The sequence below is a fragment of the Malaya genurostris genome, chromosome 3 (assembly GCF_030247185.1).
Source record: "Malaya genurostris strain Urasoe2022 chromosome 3, Malgen_1.1, whole genome shotgun sequence".
NCBI classification, from domain to species: Eukaryota; Metazoa; Arthropoda; class Insecta; order Diptera; family Culicidae; genus Malaya; species Malaya genurostris.
The window spans coordinates 237,272,384-237,297,618 of NC_080572.1; the positions used below are offsets into that span (position 1 = coordinate 237,272,384).

Sequence of the window (25,235 nt, forward strand, 5' to 3'; positions counted from 1 at the left end):
ACGAAAATAGAGGTGATCCCAAAATTTTGGCACCCTTATATATATAAAAGCGTTAAAAATCACCGTGGTTTGTCGGTTACGTCACTTATACAATCATATATCTGGAACCAAAAGTCACAACCATTTGATCTTCGAACTTGATCAATGGCCCGACAGTAGCTTTCAAACGAGCCCAAGTTTGTTCAAATCGGTTCAGCCATCTCTAAGAAAATTGAGCGCGTTCAAATATCTTCGAAAAGTGCACACACACATACACACACACACACATACACACACAGACATTTTCCTATCTCGTCGAACTGAGTCGAATGGTATATAACACTATGGGTCTCCGAGGCTCCGTTCGAAAGTCGGTTTTTCCAGCAATTCTAATACCTTTCTATAGAGAAAGGCAAAAACCCTTCTTAGTCCACTTAGTGGAATTTTCGTAGAAACTCTTAGAATTGCATGAAACGTCGAGATTTAGTGTCATCTCGAAAACTTTTGTTTTTTTTTTTGAAAATAACATAAATAAAACCTTAAACATAATTAAGAATTATTCATGTAATTGTAGATATAGCAAGCAAATAAACAATTCATGGAAATATATCAGGTGTACAACTTTGCTTCCGCCGTTTTCCGATAGGTTGCTGTACCGGCTGAGGCTGGTTAAAATACATAGATGATAATGCCTTTAAAGTGAGTGTGTACAGTGCCTAACGTATTGTCATCGCCGTTTCAGTGACAGTTGTTCTTGTTTTCGTATTATTCACGCTTGAAAATGTCTGTTTATGTGCCCAATTCTCGCCATTTGCGGGAAGTTTTACTTTTCTGTTACAATTCGAAAAAATGCAGCTAAAGCGCATCGAATGCTCTCAGAAACTAACGGTGATGCTGCTCTGAATAAAAGAGCGTGTTGGGAGTGGTTTCAACGTTTTAAAAATAGCGATTTCGATGTTGAAGACAAACATGATGGTGGAAGAGAAAAAACCTTCAAAAATGAACAACTAGAAGCATTGCTTGATGAAGATTCGTGCCAAACCCAAGAAGAGCTTGCCGAATTGTTGGGAGTGAGTCAGCAAGCCATTTCTAAACGTCTCAAAGCCCTGGGCGTGATTCAGAAACTGGATGCCGCACGAGTTGAAACCGAGCGACATCGAGCGCCGTCTATTTGTATGTGAGCAACTGCTTCAAAGACAAATTCGTAAGGGGTTTTTACATAGGACCGGAGATGAAAAGTGGGTTCGATACGATAATCCTAAACGCAGAAAATCATGGGGGAAGCCCGGGCATGCTACTTCGTCGAAGGCAAAACCGAATATTCACGGCGCCAAGGTTATGATTTGTATTTGGTGGGATCAGCTCGGTGTGATTTACTACGAGCTCTTAAAACCGGGTGAAACCATCACAGGAGATCGCTACCGAACGCAACTGATTCGCCTTAGTCGCGCGCTAAAAGAAAAACCGGCCACAATATCAAGAGCGACATGACAAAGTCATCCTTCAACACGACAATACTCGGCCTCACGTCGCAAAAGTGGTCAAAAAGTACCTGGAAACGCTGAAATGGGAAGTCTTGCCCCACCCGCCGTATTCCCCAAATGTCGCCCATTTTGACTTCCACCTATTCCGTTCGATGGCACACGGCCTGGCAGATCAACATTTTCAATCCTTCGAAAAGTTGGAAAAATGGATTGCTTCATGGATAGCGTCGAAAGAGGACTCCTTTTTTCGAGCCGGGATCCGAAAATTCGGAAAGATGGGAGAAAGTTGTCGCTAGCGACGAACAATACTTTGAATAATAAAGCTTTAAATTTTGGAAAAAACGGTGGAAGCAAAGTTGTACACCTAATATTAAATGGTGCTATAATTGAATATCCAAGTATCTCAAGAACAGCTACTTTTAGAAGAAAGGATATCATGGAATAATTTATTGCCTTTAACTTGTAGAATAATATTCTACTGTTTAAATGATTATCTTTCAACGAGAGATTGAAATTTCGAATATATCTGTAAATTGTTTTAGTTGTAACTTCTTCATTTTCTAAAAGGCACGGATGGGATAGCCATCAATCTGTAGTTTTTAATAACAGATTTGAAATAAAAATTATCAAAAAAAATTAAAACCATGCTTTTTTTTATTTAACTTTTTCGGATTATTCTGTAATTATTGAGAAAAAAATCAAGAATTTTTTTCAATGTATATTTTTTTAGAGTGCCCGATCGATGCCCCCTACAACTTCTTCCTGAACGCCATTTTTGTACAAATCACGGTCTTCGAGTTACAACGATTTGAAAAAGGCAATTTTTGTGAAATGCAAAAATACATACGCCCTTTTTAAACATCAGTCTTGAGTCGGATTGACCACTCCATCGGTGCAAAACTTATGGTTTGCCATACTGAAGCCATATGCAAAGTTTTATCCAAATCAGAGCAGGTCGATTCTGATTTTGTCACTTTTTCGTCTACTCATTCCTGGAATTGCTCTAATGCAAATTCTACTTAACAGAAGAAGTAATAAATCAAATTGCCCCCAACAAATGTGCCATAAATGTATCTTAAAACCATCAAATTTTCTCTAAGTGAAACTGTCATCCAATGAGCACGCACACACACAGAACTAGATTCATGAAAAAATTGAACTGACAACAATGTTTTAAAGAGAATGTTGGAAAGCAATATTAAGGGAGTTTGCATGTATGGTTTTATTCTAGTACAAGTTGTTTTATTTTTAGTTCAGTTGTTAGACACTAATTATAGATGTCATAAAATATTTAGTGATTGTAGAATCAATTACAAAACTCTAATAAATTATTTTATTGATCTACAATTTTATAATATATTTTGGACGAATTATTCGCCTTGATTGGAATCATATAAAATAAATTCAAAGGAGGTTTCCGCATCAAGATACAGTAATCGTGATTAATGGAGTGATTCTCGGAAATCAATATTTTGATGACTTGAACCTAATTAACATAAAGTAACCTGAGTTCTGAGGCTGCCATGCAGAGCCGCAGTGAGCATTTCTGGCGCCCGAGGCAAAATAAAAAATACTCGCCCCCGCCATTTTTTTAACAAACACCATGAAGACCAACACACATTACTTAATTTTTCTGTATGGTTATCTCAAGTAAAATTTTCAATTTCAGTAAATTATAATCTCCTTAGTGTTGCCTCATAAATCTCCCATTGAAACTGTAAACTCCACAAAAGCCTCCTGAAAACCATTATAAGATCACATTGCAGCCAATTAAAAATGTGCCCTAGGCTCAAAATTAGGCTTACTCCTGATTGATTTCAAAATGATAAAAAGTTCACGAAAGTTTTAAAACCTGCTTTACGATCAACATTACAATTACTCGGATGAATTCCATAGTAAGAATATATGGGATTTCATTTACGGCATTAAGGTTTTTACCTGTTTTACCTTTTTTTATAAATATAAAAAATAGGTATAGAATTCGCTCAAAAATTAGAAAAATTTTCCGAGGCCCGGAGCGCCGAATGTCATATACCAATCGATTCAGCTCGACGAACTGAGCAAATGTCCGTGTGTATGTGTATGTGTGTGTGTCTGAATGTGTGTTTTCAACTAAGAGGTCGAGATCTCAGAGATGGCTGGACCGATTTTGATCAAACTAGTCGCAAATGAAAGGTCTCCCCGTCACCCAAAACGCTATTGAATGGTTTTGAGATCGGATGTTTACTTTTTGAGTTATACGAAGTTCTATGTCAAAATTTTCAGTTTTTTGACAGTATCTGTCACAATTGACCTTGAAAACAGAATATATTTTCAGACTTAGATTCCACACGGTAATACCTATCCAACAAGCTATAGATTGTTAAAATCCATCCATTTTTAACGGAGATATCGAAATTTTTGTGTAAGCGACTTTTTCTCCTATTCCAGCAGTAGAAGTTTTGAGCGCTGTCAGGCAAAGAAATGCTTGGGGGCAACGTAAAACACGATTTTTATACTGTTACATACAATTGTTTCTAAGTACCAAAAAGACTGTCTACAGCATCCTTTTCCATGACATTTTACTTCGGACCGATTTTAGCATGGTTCGTTTTTGGCAACATAATCGTTCGAATATGACATACCTAAATCAGATGATGGCATCATTTTCGAGTTGAAAGCAATTCCATAATTATATTGTTTTAAACTACTTAGAGCAATAAATGCTGGAAGAACATAACACCCATATACCATTCGAATCAGTTCGTCGAGATCAGCTAATGCGTGTGTGATAATAATTGATATGTGAAACGAAATTAAAACTGTGTAACTCATTTTTCTCATAGATGGCTTAACCGATCTAAGATTCAAATTAAAAGTTCTAAGATTCTATAAAACATCAGTCAGATCCAACTTCCGGTTTCGGAGATATAGGGTGATTAGTATAAAAATGTCTATTTCACATAAATTAATCAGGTTTATCGGGTTAGCAGATTTGGATAGTCGATAACCAAATAAACTTATTTCATTTTTGATTGTATTCAGTTTTCGTTTCGGAAGGCACCCAAAAATTTAATTCGCACTACGATTTCTCAAAGATGTCTTCACTGATTTTCAAATATTTTGAAACAAATGTAAACTATACAGCTACTCATGTGAATTTATCTGACTTCGGCTACACCGATTTTCGAATTCCGGTTTCAGTAACGAATCGTTTCTCAAAGTTCAATCGTTTTTTCAAAAAAGCCAAATCGAATTTCAGAAACAAAAATTAAATATTGAATAAACTTATAGTCCCACACAAAATTAATGAATTTTATCCAATTCTGACTTCCGATTCTGGAATTACAGGATGATGAATTTTTAAAATTCAAACCGATATGGAAGATGACAACCCCGAAAAGCTATCATCTCACTGCTGGGTGGATTAATCACGTGTTATTTAGTTATTTTATTTTTGGAGCGTTCTGCTTGTAAAGTTTTTAGACCATGCAAAAAGGTTCATTAAATTATTATAGCTGTCATGAAACCATAGGACTACCTTACCTAACAGCTATAGACCTGGGGTATCCTTTGCTGTATCAAGCATACGTCTCCACACAACTCGGTCCATGGCTGCTCGTCACCAGCCACTCAAGGCACAGATGCTTCGTAGATAAATGAAACCATAGGAGGGGGTCCATGAACTTTTCGAAATCGAAAAAAAAATTTGATGCCGAATGTCTTAGAATTGCCTGAACCTTCGAGATTTACAATTTCAAAAATACATTTTTTTCAAGTCGACTCTGGTACTTAAGTGTCCGAAACGAACATTTTATTTTTGATGCCGAATGTCATAAAATTTAAAATTTCGGAATCTAAAACTCCAAAAAAATCCTAAATCGTGATCTAAAATTTCAAAACAAATTTGTTTTTGAAATAAAATCGATTCTAGAATTTAAAGAAATTAATTAAACATCTAGATTTAGTATCCCCTCAAATCAATTATGAAACTTGAGATTTCCGAACTCGATTTTTTTTAAATGGCAAATGTCTTAGAATTGTATAAAACGTCGAGATCAACATAATTCATTAAAAAAAAACCCGTTTTAATCCACCTAGTGGTGTAATGATGCCTTTCTCATGTACAGGGTGACTTTTTAAGAGCTTGAGAACTTTTTTAAACAATAAAACGCATAAAATTTGCAAAATCTCATCGGTTCTTTATTTTAAACGTTAGATTGGTACATGACATTTACTTTTTGAAGATGATTTCATTTAAATGTTGACCGCGGCTGCGTCTTAGGTGGTCCATTCGGAAAATCCGCATTTTTATCGACAAATTTTGTTCAGCGATGAGGCTCATTTCTGGTTGAATGGCTACGTAAATAAGCAAAATTGCCGCATTTGGAGTGAAGAGCAACCAGAAGCCGTTCAAGAACTGCCCATGCATCCCGAAAAATGCACTGTTTGGTGTGGTTTGTACGCTGGTGGAATCATTGGACCGTATTTTTTCAAAGATGCTGTTGGACGCAACGTTACAGTGAATGGCGATCGCTATCGTTCGATGCTAACAAACTTTTTGTTGCCAAAAATGGAAGAACTGAACTTGGTTGACATGTGGTTTCAACAAGATGGCGCTACATGCCACACAGCTCGCGATTCTATGGCCATTTTGAGGGAAAACTTCGGAGAACAATTCATCTCAAGAAATGGACCGGTAAGTTGGCCACCAAGATCATGCGATTTGACGCCTTTAGACTATTTTTTGTGGGGCTACGTCAAGTCTAAAGTCTACAGAAATAAGCCAGTAACTATTCCAGCTTTGGAAGACAACATTTCCGAAGAAATTCGGGCTATTCCGGCCGAAATGCTCGAAAAAGTTGCCCAAAATTGGACTTTCCGAATGGACCACCTAAGACGCAGCCGCGGTCAACATTTAAATGAAATTATCTTCAAAAAGTAAATGTCATGTACCAATCTAACGTTTAAAATAAAGAACCGATGAGATTTTGCAAATTTTATGCGTTTTATTGTTTAAAAAAGTTCTCAAGCTCTCAAAAAATCACCCTATATATATAATATTGTGGTATTCTATTCAAAAATTTTCTCTTCGATTTTTGAAAGAAACCAAGTGATTGTCTATGCATAACATACAGAATAAAACAGTGCTTTGATTGCGTAAGCCATCCTTAAGAGAACGAAGTGGGTTCACTATTATATGCACTTCCGGCACCGGAACCCGAGAACCGGTATAATCAAAGTCGGTTCGTACGGCCACCAACTAACATGACAAAAAAACTCTCCTAGTACGCACCCTATAACTCCGGATTCGGAAGTCGGATCCGGACGAAATTCAGGAATTTTGTATAGGGTCGAAAGACCTTTCATTTGAATCTAAGTTTGTGGAAATCGGTCAAACCATCGCTGAGAAAAGTGAGTGAGATCCATTTTGGTATATATGACCACTATTTCCGGTACTTCCGGAACCGGATACCAGGAACCAGGATAGCCGGAATCGGTTTGTTTAGATCAGTTTAGAAAAATTTTCACGTATTTTGTTTCGCCGGTTTATGTAACGGTGTACAATATTGAACACACTTTACCCTATAATTCCGGAACCGGAAGTCGGATCCGGATGAAATTCAGGAATTCCGTATGGGACCGGAAGACCTTTCATTTGAATCTAAATTTGTGGAAATCGGTCAAACCATCGCTGAGAAAAGTGAGTGAGATCCATTTTGGTATATATGACCACTATTTCCGGTACTTCCTGAACCGGATACCGGGAACCAGGATAGTCGGAATCGGTTTGTTTAGTTGCCTACTGATAATGACTATCAATTTGTGTAGTTTCGAGACCAGTTTAGGAAAATTTTCACGTTTTTTGTTTCGCCGGTTTAAGTGACGGTGTACAATATTGAACACACTTTACCCTATAATTCCGGAACCGGAAGTCGGATCCAGATGAAATTCAGGAAGTCCGTATGGGACCACGAGACCTTTCATTTGAATCCTAGTTTGTCAAAATCGGTTCAGCCATCTCCGAGAAAACCTAGTGAGATTATTTGACACACACACACACAGACATTGCTCAGCTTGATGAACTGAGTCGAATGGTATATGACACTTGGCCAATTTTCACTGGTCGGTTTTTCAAGTGATTGCATAACCTTTCTGTATGAGAAAGGCATAAACGAAACACTTTTTGTACGAGTTCTTGTACGGACAAGGGTTGGCGGTTCAATGCATAGGGCGCGGGTTTTTTTAGCCAGTTGTCGTATGATTGAGCCCCGACCTGGAAAGATTCTTTCTGTCTGCGAAGTCTGTTGAAACAGAAAGGGCAAAATCCACAAAAGGAATGTAATGCCAAGACTTGGATGCATAATGTCACCCCTGATAAGAATCATCCAGCACTCGATGATCGAATGGGATAAATTAGCAAAATTACGACGACAAAAATCATTGCCTCTCATCCTTTTTCACAGCATAAATGCGAAACGCAAAGAGATTTAATTTAAACGAAATTTTCGTCTCTTCTAGAGGAAGCTATGAGTACGGCTTGGTAAACATGAACAATTACACATTGTTCGGTATTGATTTATGTTACGACCACCCATAATCTCAAATATATAGTTTCATTTACTCGAATCGATGCGACTGTTTTATTTTCCGTATTTTTAATTCGCACTCTTATATAGAAAACAAAGACGTAGTCCTACGTTAAAATGGGCGATATAAGTTCAGTGGATAGTATTGCGTAAATCTACGCATACACACATTTTATTTAATTTTGGTGGAAGGGAAACCTTCTCAATGACCAAATCAATCACAAAAAACCTATTTTAATCCACCTAGTGGTGTAATGATGCCTTTCTCATATTACTCATTACATCATAAATATAACCGTGAAATTCGCAAAAACAACTGTTTATTGAATAGAAATAGGAAAGTTTGTTCGGACCTAATCTAACAAACTCTATAAAATCTGTTTACCCTGTAGTTCCGGAACCGAAAGTAGTATCCACAACAATTTAAGGAATTCTGTATGAAACTGTAAGATTTTTCTTTTGAACCTATAAGTTTGTGAAAATCGATTTGACCATCTCCAAGAAAAGTGAGTGAGATACTTTTTGCAGTTTTTGATCACTATTTCCAATTCTTCCGAGACCGGATTCAGATAAACGGAATAGCCAAAGTTGGTTCGTTTACTACCAACAAATATGACCTACAAATTGGAACAGTTTTGAACGTAGGTAAACTTATACTTACTATCTCATGCTCTATTTCGTTTAAACCAATTAAACTAAATCTAACGAAACGAACCTGCGTTTCTGTTACTACTGCGTGCTAAACAGCATGAATTAGCAGCATGAAACATGTAGTAGGATTGTTATTATTATTATTGACATCACTACACAACGTGTACTAAATAGAACAAAGCACGCCTTGTTCGTTTTGTGTTTTCTTCTTCTTTCGGTGTTGTATATATTGTCACTCTATATGGCGATTTGAAAACTTTGACACTCATCGCCCTGTAACTCCGGAACCGGAAGTCGGATCCGGATGAAATTTCACAGTAGGTTTAAAGACAGTATGAACTTCAATTCAAATCAAGATTTGTGAAAATCGGTTCAAGCATCGCAGAGAAATCGAAGTGAATTTAGTTTTAGGAGTTTTTCTTCTCCACTTTCGGTGCTCTCGGAACAGGAAAAGAGGGGACCAGTAGTGCCGAATTATGTTTTCATGCCCACAGACTAACAAACTCTGCAAACTAGAAGAATTTATCAGGCACTTTTAAGGGATTTGTACCAGTTTTTAACCATAGTTCGTGAAAAAATGCTTATAAAATTGGTAATTTCCCACTTATCATGCTTTAGTTCCGAAACCGGAAGTCGGATGGTAATAAAATGTTCCACAAATTTTTAGGATATTATTAGACCTTTCATTTGAATCTTAGTTTGCAAAAATCGGTTGAGTTGTTCCAGAGATAATTGAGTGTAAACTTTTTCTCAAATTTTTACATATTACCATATAACTCCGGAACCGGAAGTCACATTCAAATGAAATTCAATAACAAGCTATGGGACCATAATACCTTTTATTTGAATCTTAGTTTGTGAAAATCGGTTCAGCCATCTCTGAAAAAAGTGAGTGCATATTTTTTTCACTTTTTTGGTACATATCATCCTATATCTCCGGAACCGGAAGTCGGATCGAAATGAAATTCAATAGCAGGCTATGGGACTATAAGACCTTTCATTTGAATCTTAGTTTGTGAAAATCGGTTCAGCCATCTCTGAAAAAAGTGAGTGCATATTTTTTTCACTTTTTTGGTACATATCATCCTATATCTCCGGAACCGGAAGTCGGATCGGAATGAAATTCAATAGCAGGCTATGGGACTATAAGACCTTTCATTTGAATCTTTGTTTGTGAAAATCGGTTCAGCCATCTCTGAGAAAAGTGAGTGCATATTTTTGTTACATACACACACATACACACACACACACGGACACATACAAACACACACACAGACATTTGCTCAGTTCGTTGAGCTGAGTCGAATGGTATATAACAATATGGGTCTCCGAGGCTCCGTTCGAAAGTCGATTTTCACAGTGATTGCATAGCCTTTCTATATGAGAAAGGCAAAAATATTCTCTATAACCAAACTAAACTTTCCAAATGCGCACTGCACACAAATCAGTGGATTTTTTAGCTTTTAGAAAATCTAATTGCTAAAATGCTCCTCAAGTGGTTCGCAGGTTTGCTCTCTAATTGTACAAGATTTTTTCACAAAATCTGATCTGATTAAAATGCTTTTGTCTGAGCACAAGTTTGCAAACATTCATTTCCGATAATTCCAGAATTGCTGAGTACCCATAAGAAGTAAACAATATTTGAAATGCAGATCTCTTTGATTTGAGTTCAACATACGATCACTAGATTCGTGAATCATTCGAACTGAATGCCTTTAAAGCTTACCACAGATTATCTGCTGAAGTGTCGATTATACCCCACACAGAATCGCGTAGATTTCTGTTTGGAACACAGTACAGTATCCACCAAGTGAATGAGACTGCTCTAGTCTTATTTCACGACAGTAGAAGCACGGGCATCCAACAGAGAACCGTCATGAAAGATAATTGTTACGGTCGTTACTGAATGGCGGTTCGGTATTTTAAATGGCTGTAGAATAGCATTTTCATGTATATCAATAATAATCATTACGGCGGCATCTAATCTAATTTAAATAGTTTTCAAAGAAAAAATCCGCAAGTAATTAATGTTTTCTTAAACTAATTGTACAACAAACTTTGACCAATTCCATTATGATTTGGCGTTCCCTGGATGTTGGCGCCCGAGGCGGTCGCCTCACTCGTCTCCAGTGCGGTAAAATTTCATTTTCAATCGAATAATATAAGATGAAAACGAAATTTATGGCCGCTGACCGTCAGCATATCCCTACTAATTCATTTGACTTTTGCTGCCATTTTCAAGTGAAGCTCCCGGAATGCATCGTCAGTTGAATAATCGTTGATAGTCATTTGAAGTTTTGCTTGCTCAGTTTCAAGTGCGGAGTAGTGTAGCTCCTTCATTGCCTTCGCTCTTGGTAGTAAGCAAATTCGAACGAATAGAGCTATAAATGGAGTAAAGTATTAAAAATGAAAACTGAAGGAGGAAACAATTAATTTATGTGTATTCTGTGATTGATATTTCAGCAATCTGGTTTGTCTTTCATCTATTATCTTGAACCAATTGGAATGTTTACATGAACCTCATTTGAAGGCCGCTCTCACACTATTGAAAGAGATATTTTGTTACTTCAAGAGATCAACTGACGGTGGTTAAACTGAGCCTCGATTGAAGAGAAACGATTGATGACTGAATGCTGCCCGTTCGGGCCGTCAGCAAACATTGTGTGTGTCAGAGAGTGAAGTTTACTGCATTCGAGAGATCGTCAATGTGTTCCACATTCAGTTTCAATTGAATTGAATGAAGTTTTACAGCACTGCTCGTCTCACCTTCACTACGGTACTGCTACTATGCAATCCATACTGTTGGAAACCGTTGGAAATCTCATTTAGCGAAGCATTTTCTTGCTTCCGAAATGAGATCATCAAAACGTTATGTAATGTAATGGCTATACGGGAAAAATCAAAGACCGTGTTCAGTTCCAGCAAAAAACAATACTAGATGTCAGTATGATTGAATACTAGGAGACAAGTATTCGTGGAAGCGACCAAAAAGGAGACCCCCCGTTGGGTTTCACGGAAACGCAGATTGATTGATATGCGGTTATGGAAAGACGCATGTGCTTCAAAATTGGAAAGTTAGATCGCCATAGACAGTTTTGTTCGACACCTCATGCACGGCGTTTCCAACAACTCGGCACCTGCCAAAATGATTCCAAGCACCATCAAAATCAACCATCGCCAGCCGATTTGATCCGAACGAAATGTTTTTTTCCATTTCCAGCCCCAAACCCACCATATGGAAACTTTGTTCGGTCCATATGGTAGCCTTATTCTGGTCGCATGGCCGTTGGCCGTCGAGCTTTTGTGTTATTTTCGTAGCTCGTACGTGTGATTCGATACCGATTCCGTCTGCCTGATGGACGGAAAGCGGGTCGAAAGGATTGCTTCCGTTTCGGCTTGATTGAATCCTTTCAGTCCGATGGACGGACGGCCAGAGTACAGTAAGTAAGTAAGTAAGTAAACCCGGAAAGGCAAGGGACACAGCGACGACGTATCCCAACCATCATCCTCATCATCATCAACAACAGCATGCAGCATCGCACATCACAACTGAATTAACTGACTACTGACTGACTGACTGACTGACAAGCACTCCGTCACGGTCAGTTTTTTAGGGCTGAATCGGGGTTGCTTGCCGTCGATGGGGCTTGAAGGGTTTCTTCCTCGGTGAATGTTTGTTGTATGTATTTTGCTGAATGAATATGTTTTTACGCTACGCCCTCCTTCATCATCATCATCATCGGTGGAATTTCGAATTGGTTACGTTGGGTTTGGGAAGGGGACCGGGGAATGTCCGTGGTAGAGAAGGAACCGAAGCAACGGCGAAGGATGATGGGTCGGGTGGAATATCGATTGTTGACCGTGTGTGGAGGATTGAGCTTTTACGCGTAGGATACGGAATAGTGTTCTGTCAATTGCTTAGTAGGCCGTTGTTGGAAGCAAGCCTTGCGTGTGTGTGTGTGTGTGTGTGTGTGTGTGTGTGTGTGTGCGTGTGTTGATGTTGATGTGCAACAGGCGCCTGTGATGATGGCAAAGTGGTCGAAGTTAGGAGGGGTAGAAAAGCTTGCCACGGAGGGGAACGGTTCGGTGAAAGGTAGGGATGATGCGGGTGGTAGATTGTGCGAACTGCGGTGAGTTTGCGCACTTCGGTACCCACAATTATCGGTCGCCCCGTACGAAGGCAGAGTGTCTGTGTTCGACGACCGTTCCAAACTGTTGCCGACCGAACCGACCGACGGCGCGTTATCTCGTTGGTCTCCTGTGGTGCGTGTATGACTGTCGTCACGTTTGTGTGGGTGCCGCCGCCATCGGTGCTTCGGGGGGAATCAACAGGACCAAGATATCAACGCTCGCCAGCGCTGGTACCGTGTAGTCGTTGTCGTGTGTTTTCCACTGAAGCCATACGGTTTTTCCGGCACGGTCCGACCGAGTGTTTCAACAAGTGTGTAACGTGGGGAATACCGCACCCTAGCTGTCTAGAACGGGGACCAATTTTTAGAACCTTATGCTCGGCGATCAACCGATGTGTCAGTCGTCAGTCGCTAGCGGTACGAGTAACATCGTGAGTGAGTTTTGTGCAATTTTCCTACCCACACTGTACTGATTAAGTTTTTTTTTGGGTTAATCAAACAACATTAAATTAGTTCCGTTTTTCAATGAGTTTTCAAGTACTACCACCGATAATAATTTGATTAATTTGCAAAAGTGACTTATTTTTTTTGTTGTCCGGCACGGATCGTCAGTAAACATTCGACTGTTAGTTCAAGCGCAAACGGATCGAAACCGAAACCGAAACCGAAAAAACAACAGACACTTATTAAAACCAAAAAAAAAATCGCAACACCCTTTCCGTTCAGGGCGATAGAAAACGGCTGCAACACTTCTCTATCTTCTACCGCCTGCAATCTGTTGCTTTCTTTAGTTCTGTGTATTTTCTACTACTACTACTACTGATTCTATTTGTCTTTCATGGAATTTTCCGCCTCTCCGGAAAAGTCCCGCCCGGAAATCTGAAACTTTATTTTCGTTTCTCTCTTACCGTTTCCGTTTTCGCCCTGCGCTTGCCACCGTCTGTCTGTCCCGTTCGTCATCTGTTCGTCTGTTTGTACTAAAATAATGGCTATTTGATCAAAATTTAATTACTTTTTCACAACTCTTCTTCGGAGGTTTTGTTCCGACGGGTCTGGATTTTTCTTTCAATTTATGTAATTACTTTCTTTGAAATCGAATCTGTTGTAACAACTTTTCGAGCCGCTAGCGAAAACCCGGTTTTACAACAAAAAAAAAACTAACCGAAGTCATCGTCGTCCGCGTGTTCCGGAACCAGTTTTGTCATCTTTGCTTTCCTCCCCCGAACAAAGTAAACGAGAAGTGTACGCTTACTGTATTGTCCCCGCGTGAGTCCAATATGGTCCAAACACCGGCAGAAGTTTCAGCCAGCCGTAGCTGCGACAGCAGCATCAAACAAGCATCGGAAAAGCTAACCGAAAAAAAAACAAAACTTCGAACAAGAACAAAATCCTCGAACAAAAGTTAAATTGAGTTAATAAACTATGAAGTGAAGGCAACACAAAAAAACACATCATAGAACATAAAGTTTAACAAGAGAGTGCCTGTTCCGGACAAACGCGCGCGCGACGCACACGATTTCAGTCCTTTCCAACACCCATCGTCCCCATCGTTCCAGATTATTCGCCGAAGAATCTGCTTCTGAACCAGATTGAAGGGATCAGATCCCGGAGGCTGGTGAACCTGTCAGCAGTGTGGTGCTACACGGTGGTCCGGTCTGCTATGGCTGTGCGTTTCCGGAAGAGACACCGAAGGACATACCCGTCAGGGCACTGCATTTTCTTTTTTTTTGTTCTAGTTTCTTTGCTCTGTCACTGCTTCGATCTGTGCTTGTAGCACAGCTCGACTGCAGACTTCTCTCTCTCGGTTTCCTCTCGGACAGGGCAGACAGGTGGGGACTTTTTTTTTTCTTTATTCACATCACCATCATCCTCTGTAATCGGTAGAATACGTTACGTTACGCGCCGCGCCTTGTCCAGGGTTTGACTTTCGGTCCGGTGGTGATAGAACCGGTGACCGGCAGACAGACGCCGAAGAGAAGCTGCCAACGCTGAGTTGCTGCTTCGAATAGCCGTGACCCGTCAGGTGAGTAGTTGTTTATGCTTGAAGAACTTTTAAAGAGTTAATTGAGAAAATCGATTTCCCGAGTTCATCAGAAGTATGATTGACGAGTTGACGTATAGTTTCGGTCGGTTGATGTGAACGCTCCGTGCACCGAGGTGTACGGTTCTGATATTCGTACAATGGTGTGAATTCTAGGTCGACTGATTTTGACAGAAAGGATAATTGCATAAAATAACACACTGGCTGTTGCTCCAGGCCCACTAAATTTGGCTTAATCAATCTTAATTGGTTAATACCTGTTGTTGATACTCACTTACACTCTCAGTTTAAAAGAATTAGTTGTAGTCAGTTATTTTTAGAAACACAGCGCAGTCAAATTTATTGCAAAAAAATATTTCGACTGTGAATTTGTCTATACAAACTGTTCAATTTTGTCCAAATAGCCAGGACTTTGGTACCATAAGATTGCCGAAGGTTGCAAAACCGAATGTAATTACAAAAACTGAGAAGAACCGTTCATAAATTGTCTGCCTTCAGAAGCTCTGTATACAATTTCAAATAACTCCTTTCGTTCTTGGAAGTAATTCGTAGACTTTGTTGATGTTTCAAAAAATTGAAGCTATATTAATTTATTCATTCAAAATACTTTACCAATTTAGGAGATTCATTCTTGAGAACACGGAACCATTTTCCAGTATGTGTCGATTTTCCAACAGATGTATTCTAACGTACAGTGGGGTCTCGTACAACGCGGATTCGGTTTTGCCGGTATTCGTTGTTGCCGGATTCGTTATTGCCGGAAAACCGCGATAAACGGGACCCAGAGCATATGGGATTTCGACTGATTGGGGCTGTCAACGGTTATCTCGCTTCGGCACACAATCTTCGGCAAACTTGTTGTAGATACTTAGACCAACAATTTAGTGTAGTTTGACAGACAATTAGTTAAGAACTGCTTCGCTAGTGGCGCTTCGAAAAATGCATGATATAAATCATTCGCTTAATACAGACAAATCGATTTGAGCTTCAAGTAACTCGCAAATTATAGTATTTTGAAAAATGCGGGAATTCGGGAGTTTGTCAAACAGCAAAAGTATTAACTCGGACTTACTCCATCAGATGTAGCTAGCGTGCTTGAATACAAATATCAATTATCAGAGTTATGTTCTTATAAAAAAAAACTAAAAGATATTGAGCGGTGTTGTTTGTTGGAAACCTGTTAGGAATGTTATAGTTAACATTATGAAAACTATGTTAGTTGAGAACTTTCCCACAGAATGGCGCTAGTGTGATCACAATCTTACAATATAAAATTTATTATGTGAAATCTCCAAAGCCTGATGATATAGATTGGCGGTGTTTTCGGAAAGAAAGTAAAGGAGGTAAAAATAGATTAAATAGTGTGAACAGTTGTAAGAATTTTTCTCACTTGGTGACGCTGGTGTGCAATTCTGGGTTGGAAATTCCTGTAATCTTGATTTATGTTGATTTATTAAGATCGTTTTTTCGAGGGTTTACAAACTGGTTAGAAGATTGATAAAAGCTTGTGTGTGAATTTAAGAGCAGTGTATCTTCCTCAACATTGCTTGGTTTATCAAAAAATATTCGATAATGGAAACAGTAGTTTAGTATTCGAAAAAAAAAAAAGGTTGCGCTATTGCGATCATGATGACTTAGAAACCTAATTTTTGGGAAAATTATATTTGTTTGTTCCGTGATTTATACTAGTTGACGGTAGAGATTTCTTCTACAATGCTTGTGTAGGAATTAATAGCTGTCTGGTCGTGGACAAACTTGATAAGAAATATGATTACTTTTATGGGATTTCTCAAGTTTCGAAATATATATTCAGAGGATTCGCAAAATGATGCGAACTCATGTGCTTCTCTCCGTCATAAAATGATTTTGTGTCATGCGATTCTCTAACAAATCTACTAAGCATACATCCTACGCGACGCTATCGTACTTATGTTATGTTCTGTCTTTCGTTTCATTTGGTTGTGTTAGAGACGTGAATATGTAATTTTTTCCTATACATACGTTGTAGCTAACTTTCTGATCATCCAGTAGAAATTAAGCAGATAGGGCATTTTGGGCACGTGAAAAAAACCTGGAACGGGAAAAATCTAATTTTCATTGGTTTTCCTTTACCAATCGTCTACTACAAAGTTTTTGAATCAATTTATGGGTGTAAAATTTATTAAGATTCGTTGAAAAACAGCTGAGCTATGACAGCTCGAAGTTTCGGTTCAAATTTTTTTTTAGGCTTGGTATTTGGGGTGTTAATAATGTAACAAATCACGTGCTTTAAAAAAGTTACAGCGTTCGAATCTCCCAGTACACTTTCGGAGCAATAAAAAAGGCTGGATGACTCGAGAAATTTCCCAAGATTGAATGCAAAATTGTTTCATTCCCGAGTTAGAACAATTTTGCTTAAGGTAGCGCTTCGCCGTGGTCAGGAGTTCGCTGCCTATCCCGGGGTTTCACGCACTTTACCCAAAATTGTGAGAAAACGGGAAAGAAAACAGAAATTCCAAGAACATACGATTCTAGATAATTAATTTTTCTATCGATTCGTATATAAATTGTGCCTGATAAACGTTTTTATCGAAAGATTTCGTGCGAGTTATAAAAATAAATGAGTTTTTCCTTATTCTTTCGCACGCACACAATGTCAACGCATGCATTGGGGTGTGCAAAATGCCACATGTGGTAGACGCTAACAACATTTCGTTTGTTTTCGTTTTCCGTTCTCTCTGCGTAAACGAGAAATCAGTAATGTAGAAGAACGAGAAATCAGTAATGATTTTCATCGTTACTAGCTTTGACGCTTTGTTGAAAACGTAGCACATCCCTACCTAAGACAAGACCTGAAAACTGGCTTCTTATTCTTCCTTCCGAATCATCCTTCTCGTCATTTTCGCCCTGTGGAATAAATACCAACGTATCGGCTACAGTGTAGCTATATTTACAGATTTTTTTTAATAACTATGCTAGGAAAAAAATATTACATTTAAATTTTTAGACTTTAGGTTTTTGATTTGAAATAAACATAAAACATGTTTTGGTGAATGCATTTCTTTATTATATATTAATGCTTAAAAACAATTAATTGAGCTTTGATGACAAAACACAAAATATCTAATGTTGAACGAACAATCGGATCCATTGTTGACGTATTACCGGATTTTTTGGAAACCGGAAAAAGTCAGGTTCGGATAGAAATGCTTAATGCGACCACAGTGTGGAACACAACAGTTCATTCTTCTCGTAACACTAAACACACTTTCGAGTTTACACTAATTTAACAAATCTTTTTTTGGTTACACTTTAATTCACTAAAAAGTAAAACGGCTTGATGCCTATTTTAATTACACAGTCTTGCCACTATAAACATTTATTACCAATGAGATTGAAAAAAAAGTTAAACATTCTCCGAAAATTTTCATTTTCATTGGTGAGCGAAAATTATACATGTTAATAAATTTGTTTTCTGATTTTCTTTATACTTGGCATCATTGCTCGTGTACCCTGCAAAAGTTTTTTCTTTTCACAATGTGCAGGTGGCAACATCAAAATCAGCCAATCAGAAACTGGTCCATTTTGGAACAAAAGCAGCCCCCCCAGATGTCAGGTCTTGTCTTAGATCCCTACATATGCGAGTTGTTTATAGCGAGAAAAGGAAAAAATAAAACAAAATGTTTAACAAAACTCGCACGAAATCTCGCGAAAGAAAAGCTTTCTAACTGATATTTTTCGCCAAATGCATAGTAAAATCATTTACCTACAATTGTATGTTTTTGATTTTTCGTGAATCGGGTTAGTATTGGAGAAATTTGCAATTTAGGGTGAAATTTCGGCGACAAAGCAAGAGAAAGCAGTGGGTTGTCTCGCTTCGACCTGACCACGGCGAAGCGCTTCCTTAAATCGCAACATCGGAATTGCTACGATTGCATTCAATCAGTTTTAGTTCAAATTAAGTCATCAACGTTGAAAAATTGCTGGAAAAAACTACTTCCATCTTTTTTTTTTAGCCTGGTACACAAATCGATGATATTGAGAACGAGAGAATAATTTCTGAAATTAAGGATTTCGGAGAAAAGATGGGTGCTGAACATCTTTCTCGTAAGGAAATTGATGACATCATCGCTGATAAATTGATTACGGCAGAAGAAATTGTCGCTGATGTTACGCAGACACAGATGATATAGACGATATTATTATTCCACAACCAAGCGCTGAAGAAATTAACTTAAAAATTAACGAATTGAAGAACTTTTGTTCTTTGGATAACAACGTCGAACGACGAGAACAAATGCAACACATCCTTAGACAATCTAATAAACAACTAAAGAACTTATTGATTGAATGGAAGAACAATCAGAGTGAACAAAACTAACCACAAATATAACTTACTGCACGATTATTAATTTGAATAATATCTTCATTTTCGACTATTTTTGATACTATTTGTTATTTAAGTAAATTCAACCTTCCACAACAATTCCTAAAACTAACATTAACCAATGAATTTAAATTAATTAATCCTTTCAAAGACCAAATTCCAAATTCCCGCAGAAACCGTTCGATTTTTTTCTCCAGTTGGTGCGGTCTCAATAGAATGGTTTTGTAGACATCAAAATAATTCGTCAATTCTTTCTATCGCAAACGCTCACAGTCGTATTCGACCATATCGTTTCCCGAAATGTTTTCAAACGAAATTCGACAGTAGAGGATTTGAGAGTCCTGTTGTGAACAAAACTTAATTTTTTTTTTGTTTCGATTATAGAGGTTTTAACCTTTAGGTCATTCGCCTCTTCGGGCCAGAAAAACTTTCTGACCCTATGTGCGGGGTTGGGAATCGAACCCAGGTGGGCTGCGTGAAAGGCATCGACTTACCCATTACGCTACACCCGTCCCCAAAACTTAATTTTGAGGATAACATCAAATACATAATTTTCGAAGTACTAGGGTTTATGTTACATTTAGTATCGCAAAGACCTTTAAAAACATGTATTGCCTAAAGGCACTATATTGTGAACTATTTTGCGATTCTTTAAGATGGTACTATCTTTTTGGCTCTTTGTTGTTAACTTGACATCCACCGCGTCGAAGCCTTTCTGAACAAACTTCTTCGGTTTGCTTTTCGTAGTTTCCCTTGCAGTGATCCCTATAAACCTTCCCGTTCGTTTACGTAGCAGCTTTTGTTACAATCTCGAATTGGTTATCCGCACTTGTTACAAAAACTGAATTTATAGGTTTACTGCCTGATGAAGAGTGTGACTATGAAATTTTCGCTCCATTGGGCTTTTCCTTGTTCAATAAAAAATTTGTAATTCAATTAAAAAATAAAATGAAACTATATGAGAAATATATGTCACATTTCATGTACTTAACATCAGTCACGTACCCAGAGGGGGGGCCCGAGGGGCCCGGGCCCCTCCCGAAATCAAAAACAGATATGAAATTATTTAGAAGCTCTAAGGCATGTGTTGCAGAAATTACAAGACAGTAAACGTAAAGAAATAACAGATCCAGTGGAAATATTTAAAGTGTCTGTTAAAAACACCCGTAAGAGGCACACCGAGAATTAGGTACATAAGCAGTCTTCAGTTATTTTTTTACCTTGGGCCCCTCCCGAAACGAAATCCTGGGTACGGACCTGCTTAACATTATATAATTGTATAAATAATCAAAACATTAAGTATGAAATTCGAGTTTTCACTCTATCAAGTTCCTCAGATTTCAGATGTCGATTCCCAAGTAACAATTTTTGTTACGCTAGCTTGTTTGTGACTAGTTTGCAACCAGATATTTGAGTGATTGTTACTAACATCTAACCACTTGCATGACTCAATAAGCGCAGTTTCTACTAGTTGTTAAATCGGCTAAAAATATGTTTTCGTTACGTTGCAATGCCATACTGAAATAACTTATCTTTTCATAACTTGAAAATAACTTGTTTCTAAGTAAACTAGTTGAAACTTAGTCACCATCGACATTATGAACATTGAATGAATCCAGAATACATTTCTATCTTCAATAAAAAAGCAGAAGAGTACTTTAAGTCACAAACTTGATACAAGGTACTAATTTCACAACGATCCAAAAATTGTCGAGCGGAATTCAATTTTACTTAACTGTTTTTATGCGCCTTCAATCAAAATCTGTTCATAAAGATATAAAAAATAAACAAAATAATAACCCTATGTTCAGAATGCTCAAAATTATTCCAAGTTGAGTGATTTCTCATCATTTTAAATTCATATATCATGAGAACTATAATATTATCACAATCGATGTTCAATCCCTATATTATTTTCTTCGTGTTTATGACAGTGCATAGAACAAAAATGACTATTCTGCCTTTCACTATTTTCGGCAAAAAGTAGTTTTGAATAAAGTAATATCCTGGTTTTATTTACGTTTCATACACTTCTTGAGACTCCATATTGTGTTCGCCATATTCAAGCCAACAAAGGTTGTTTTGTTTGCATTTTAGTTATCATAACATTGGGAAAACTTACCGATAACTATCTGAATTAATGAAGAAATTATATGTTATAACCTTATAATATCTAAGTTATTGCTATATCAATTCACAGTAATGATTCACATATACTTTAACGTATTTATAATGGTTTCGCAACGGAAAATAAACCTTTTTTCAACTAGTAGCTAAAAACATAGCTGTGATTAAAGATATGTTAGAATCAAGTAACGATAACTTACAAATGATAGTTAGTTTAATGTTTACATTATAAAGAAACACTGCTGTCACCATGTTTTAACCAGTATAACATAAAACACATATTCGTGCTCTTGTTGCAACATAGTTTGGACTTTGTCGTATCAGAACTAGTTGTGGATTGCTACTTGGGTTGCTTATTCATCTTAATACTTTAGTAACTTACTAACGCCTTCTAGAAAAACAGTTCAAAATCTGTCTCTCCTTCATCAACTTATTCAAAAACTGATCGATAAGATCACTCTCATAAACAAGTATGGTATTCAGTTACAGGAGATCACATTGTAGATACAATAAAAACTGTTTCATCAATCGTTCAATAGGTATTGGAGCCTTAAAACACCTTGTCGAAGAAACTATCTTAATAAGTCAACATGATTTTGAGTTGCAGGAATTTCGAACGTTGAATGGCACACAAGAGTGAGCCATGCGAGAAATTTCAATTACTGTTCACACCATTTGATCTGTTTTGACCTCCGGAACATTCTTTCCGAAAACACCGACACCACCGAAAGTAAAATATTCGCGATATTTCATGTTCAAACTGTTTTTCTATTGTGAACACATGAATTATTTCATGCTCTTTTCAAAGCGCCCCTGGCGGAGCAGTTCTCAACAAATTGTCAGTCAAACTACACTAAATTGTTGGTTTAAGTATCTTCAACAAGTTTGCCGAAGATTGTATAGCTCTATCTGTCGACCGAAGCGAGATAATCGTTCACAGCCCCAATCAGTCGAAATCCCATATGCTCTGGGTCCCGTTTATCGCGGATTCGCTTTTCACGCCCCCGGTGTACCGCGTTATACTAGACCCCTCTGTATTCGATTTCCATTTGTCACGCAATGCTACACGGGCAAAATTCCGATTCTAGGAATGAGCAAAACGAGTCATGATTTGGGGAAAATAATATATTTTCAGGTTATGATAATACACCATGAATAAAACTTCTCGGATCATGATCCATTTGGACTGATTTCGCTGAAATTTAAACGTAACGCACTTCACTTAACTTCAGGCGTGTTTCTGTTATGATGGTAATTTTTGCAACATAAATTCAGGCGTTATGTTTTAAAATATGAAGATTTCAAATATGAATTTAATGGAATGGAGTGGACATATTTTCTACGCGATTTTAACTAATGTCTCAAATGGTGTTCATTTGAATAGCAAAACAGTGAAATGCATGACGTACTTCTTTAAATCAGAATCATTAACAATTAATATATTATGTTTTTGAAAAACGACGATACCTAGAATAACGTATTCACTTGCGTTTATTGTTCCAGTTTTGATTTTGTGTTTCAGAATTTAAACACTTAAACGAACTGCTAGACAAAACACGTGTGAATCAAACCTCTTAAAAAGAAACTCTATGTCGATCAAAACATCGTTTGCAAAATCGGCTTATTTAAAATATTTAGATGAATCAATACAGCTTGTGTTTTAATGGCTATGAAACAAATTATTCAAAGTGGTGTTCCAAATTCACAATTGAATTTAATTTTTGGTTTACGCTAGCTCTCGGAATATGATTCTAGCAACAACGGTCACATCAAAATTGTAAAATTTCTTGAAACAAAATGTACCATTGATGTTTGTCAAATGAAAAGTGTAGCCGTGTTTAGTCTCTTTTGACTGACGTCAATTTTCCGTTCATTACTTTATGTTGCCAATTCTCTAACAGCCGGTGGGTAAAACAACACGATTATTAAATCAATATTCTTCAGGATCAAGTAAACATTTTCAATAGTTCTAGCTTCTCAAGTCTGCTTTTTGCCTTACCATTAATCTATTAAGCAATCTATCACATCAAGGTTCAAAGTGAAGTCCGGGTAGGAAATTGGAGTTACGAGCTTTGAAAGCAATACATTCGTCAAGTAACGCATTTTCGAACCATGATTAATTTTCATTGGAGAAGAGTTATTGCTCATGGTTTCATGAGAAGTTAAAATGAATGGTTTCATGATTTTCTAATCACGAAAGCAGTAACGGATTTCTTTCCGTGTATAAAACACTTATTTCTTCGGTTGTTAGAAATATGTCAAGCGCAACGCTAGTTCTTTTTTTCGAGCACAAATTTGAATCAGATTTAAAACTGCTCGACGAATTTGTTTCAAATTGCTGGAAATTTAAAACACGAATAGAACACTGTTTTAAATTTCTTGTGTGAGTGAGTGTAACGAAATCTGACAGACGAAATGTCAAATGTCGTCGAATGACTTTCCAGAAATTGTCAATAGGTAAGCTGTAAATATTTTGCACTGAATTATACAGTTTCATTTGAAAGCACATTCGTTCACTACCATCCACAAATTCTTCTAGAAGTACGTGAAAAAAAAATTCATATCGTTTTCGAAATCATTCATTTTGTTTGTTTGTTTCTGATTTAAACCGACGACTTCAAACCATCACAGTGAGTCGACACAACACAAATACATTCACAGTAAAATATAGAACAGGTTATAAATCTTCTCGTTGTGAACGTCAAGCTCGTGTTTTATTTTTGACAGTTTTAAATTATATGACAGCCTGTCACTTTAGAACAGCGTTGCGAATTTTATCTGCTGCCTGAGTAAAGTCAAGCATCAAAATGAGAACAAATCGATTATGGAAACAACATCAGATTGAAATGTAAATATGATTTAATCACATCAATTTTTCCATTGATATCATATTATGTTATCATTTTGCAGTTTGCTTTTGAAAAAATCTCATATTACTCATAACATCATAAATATTACCGTAGAGCTCGCAAAACAACTGTTCATTGAATAGAAATGGGAAAGTTTGTTCGGACTTAATCTAACAAAATCTACAAATCCTGGTTAACCCTATAGCTCGGGAACCGAGAGTAGTAGTCCACATCAAATTTAGGAATTCCGTATGACGCTGTAAGACTTTTCGTTTGAACCTATGAGTTTGTGAAAATCGATTTGGCCATCTTGAAGGAAAGTGAGTGAGATCCTTTTTGTAGTTTTTAATCACCATTTCCAATTCTTCCGTAACCGAATTTAGATGGCTGGAATAGCCGAACAAATATGACCTACAAGTTGGAACATTTTTAAACCTAGTTAAACCTAGACCTACTCGATGAAACCAATTAAACTAAATTTAACAAACGAAGCGAACTTGCGTTTCCGTTACTTTTGCATATGTAAGTCAAGCTAAACAGCATGAATCAGCAGCATAAAACATGTAGTAAGATTATTATTATTATTACTATTATTATTACGATTATTATTATTATTATTATTGACATCACTACACCACCAGCACGGTATTACTGCACTACTTGCTGTGAAAATTGCATTTTCATCGCGAAGCTTGAAATGCCGATGTATGTTTAATGTTTCAAATAAATTTCAATTCATTGATATGCTTTTATTCTTTCAGTCGCGTTTATTAAAAAAATGGCTAAAATTTTATCAACCACAGCACCGTCTTATACCAATATCAAACACCAGTAGCAGACATCCGTAATCGTTTCGTTTTCTTTATAACGTGCACGAAATAGAACAAAGCACCTACCGGTGTTGTACACTTTGTCATTCGTACGGCGCTTTGAAAGCTTTGACACACTTCGCCCTGTAACTGCGTAACCGATAGTCGTATCCGGATGAAATTTCACAGTTGCTTTTGACACAACATGAGCTTTAATTTAAACTAAGATT

At 37.3% G+C, this 25,235-nt stretch overlaps 1 long non-coding RNA gene across 1 annotated transcript in view; it reads left to right on the plus strand.

Moving 5' to 3' along the window:
- Positions 1–13,235: 13,235 nt before the first annotated feature.
- Positions 13,236–25,235, plus strand: part of LOC131434748 (uncharacterized) — a 201,404-nt gene continuing 189,404 nt past the window's right edge. Inside the window, exon 1 of the long non-coding RNA XR_009230384.1 lies at positions 13,236–14,836. This is a non-coding gene — a long non-coding RNA (uncharacterized LOC131434748). The remainder of the gene's footprint in view (positions 14,837–25,235) is intronic.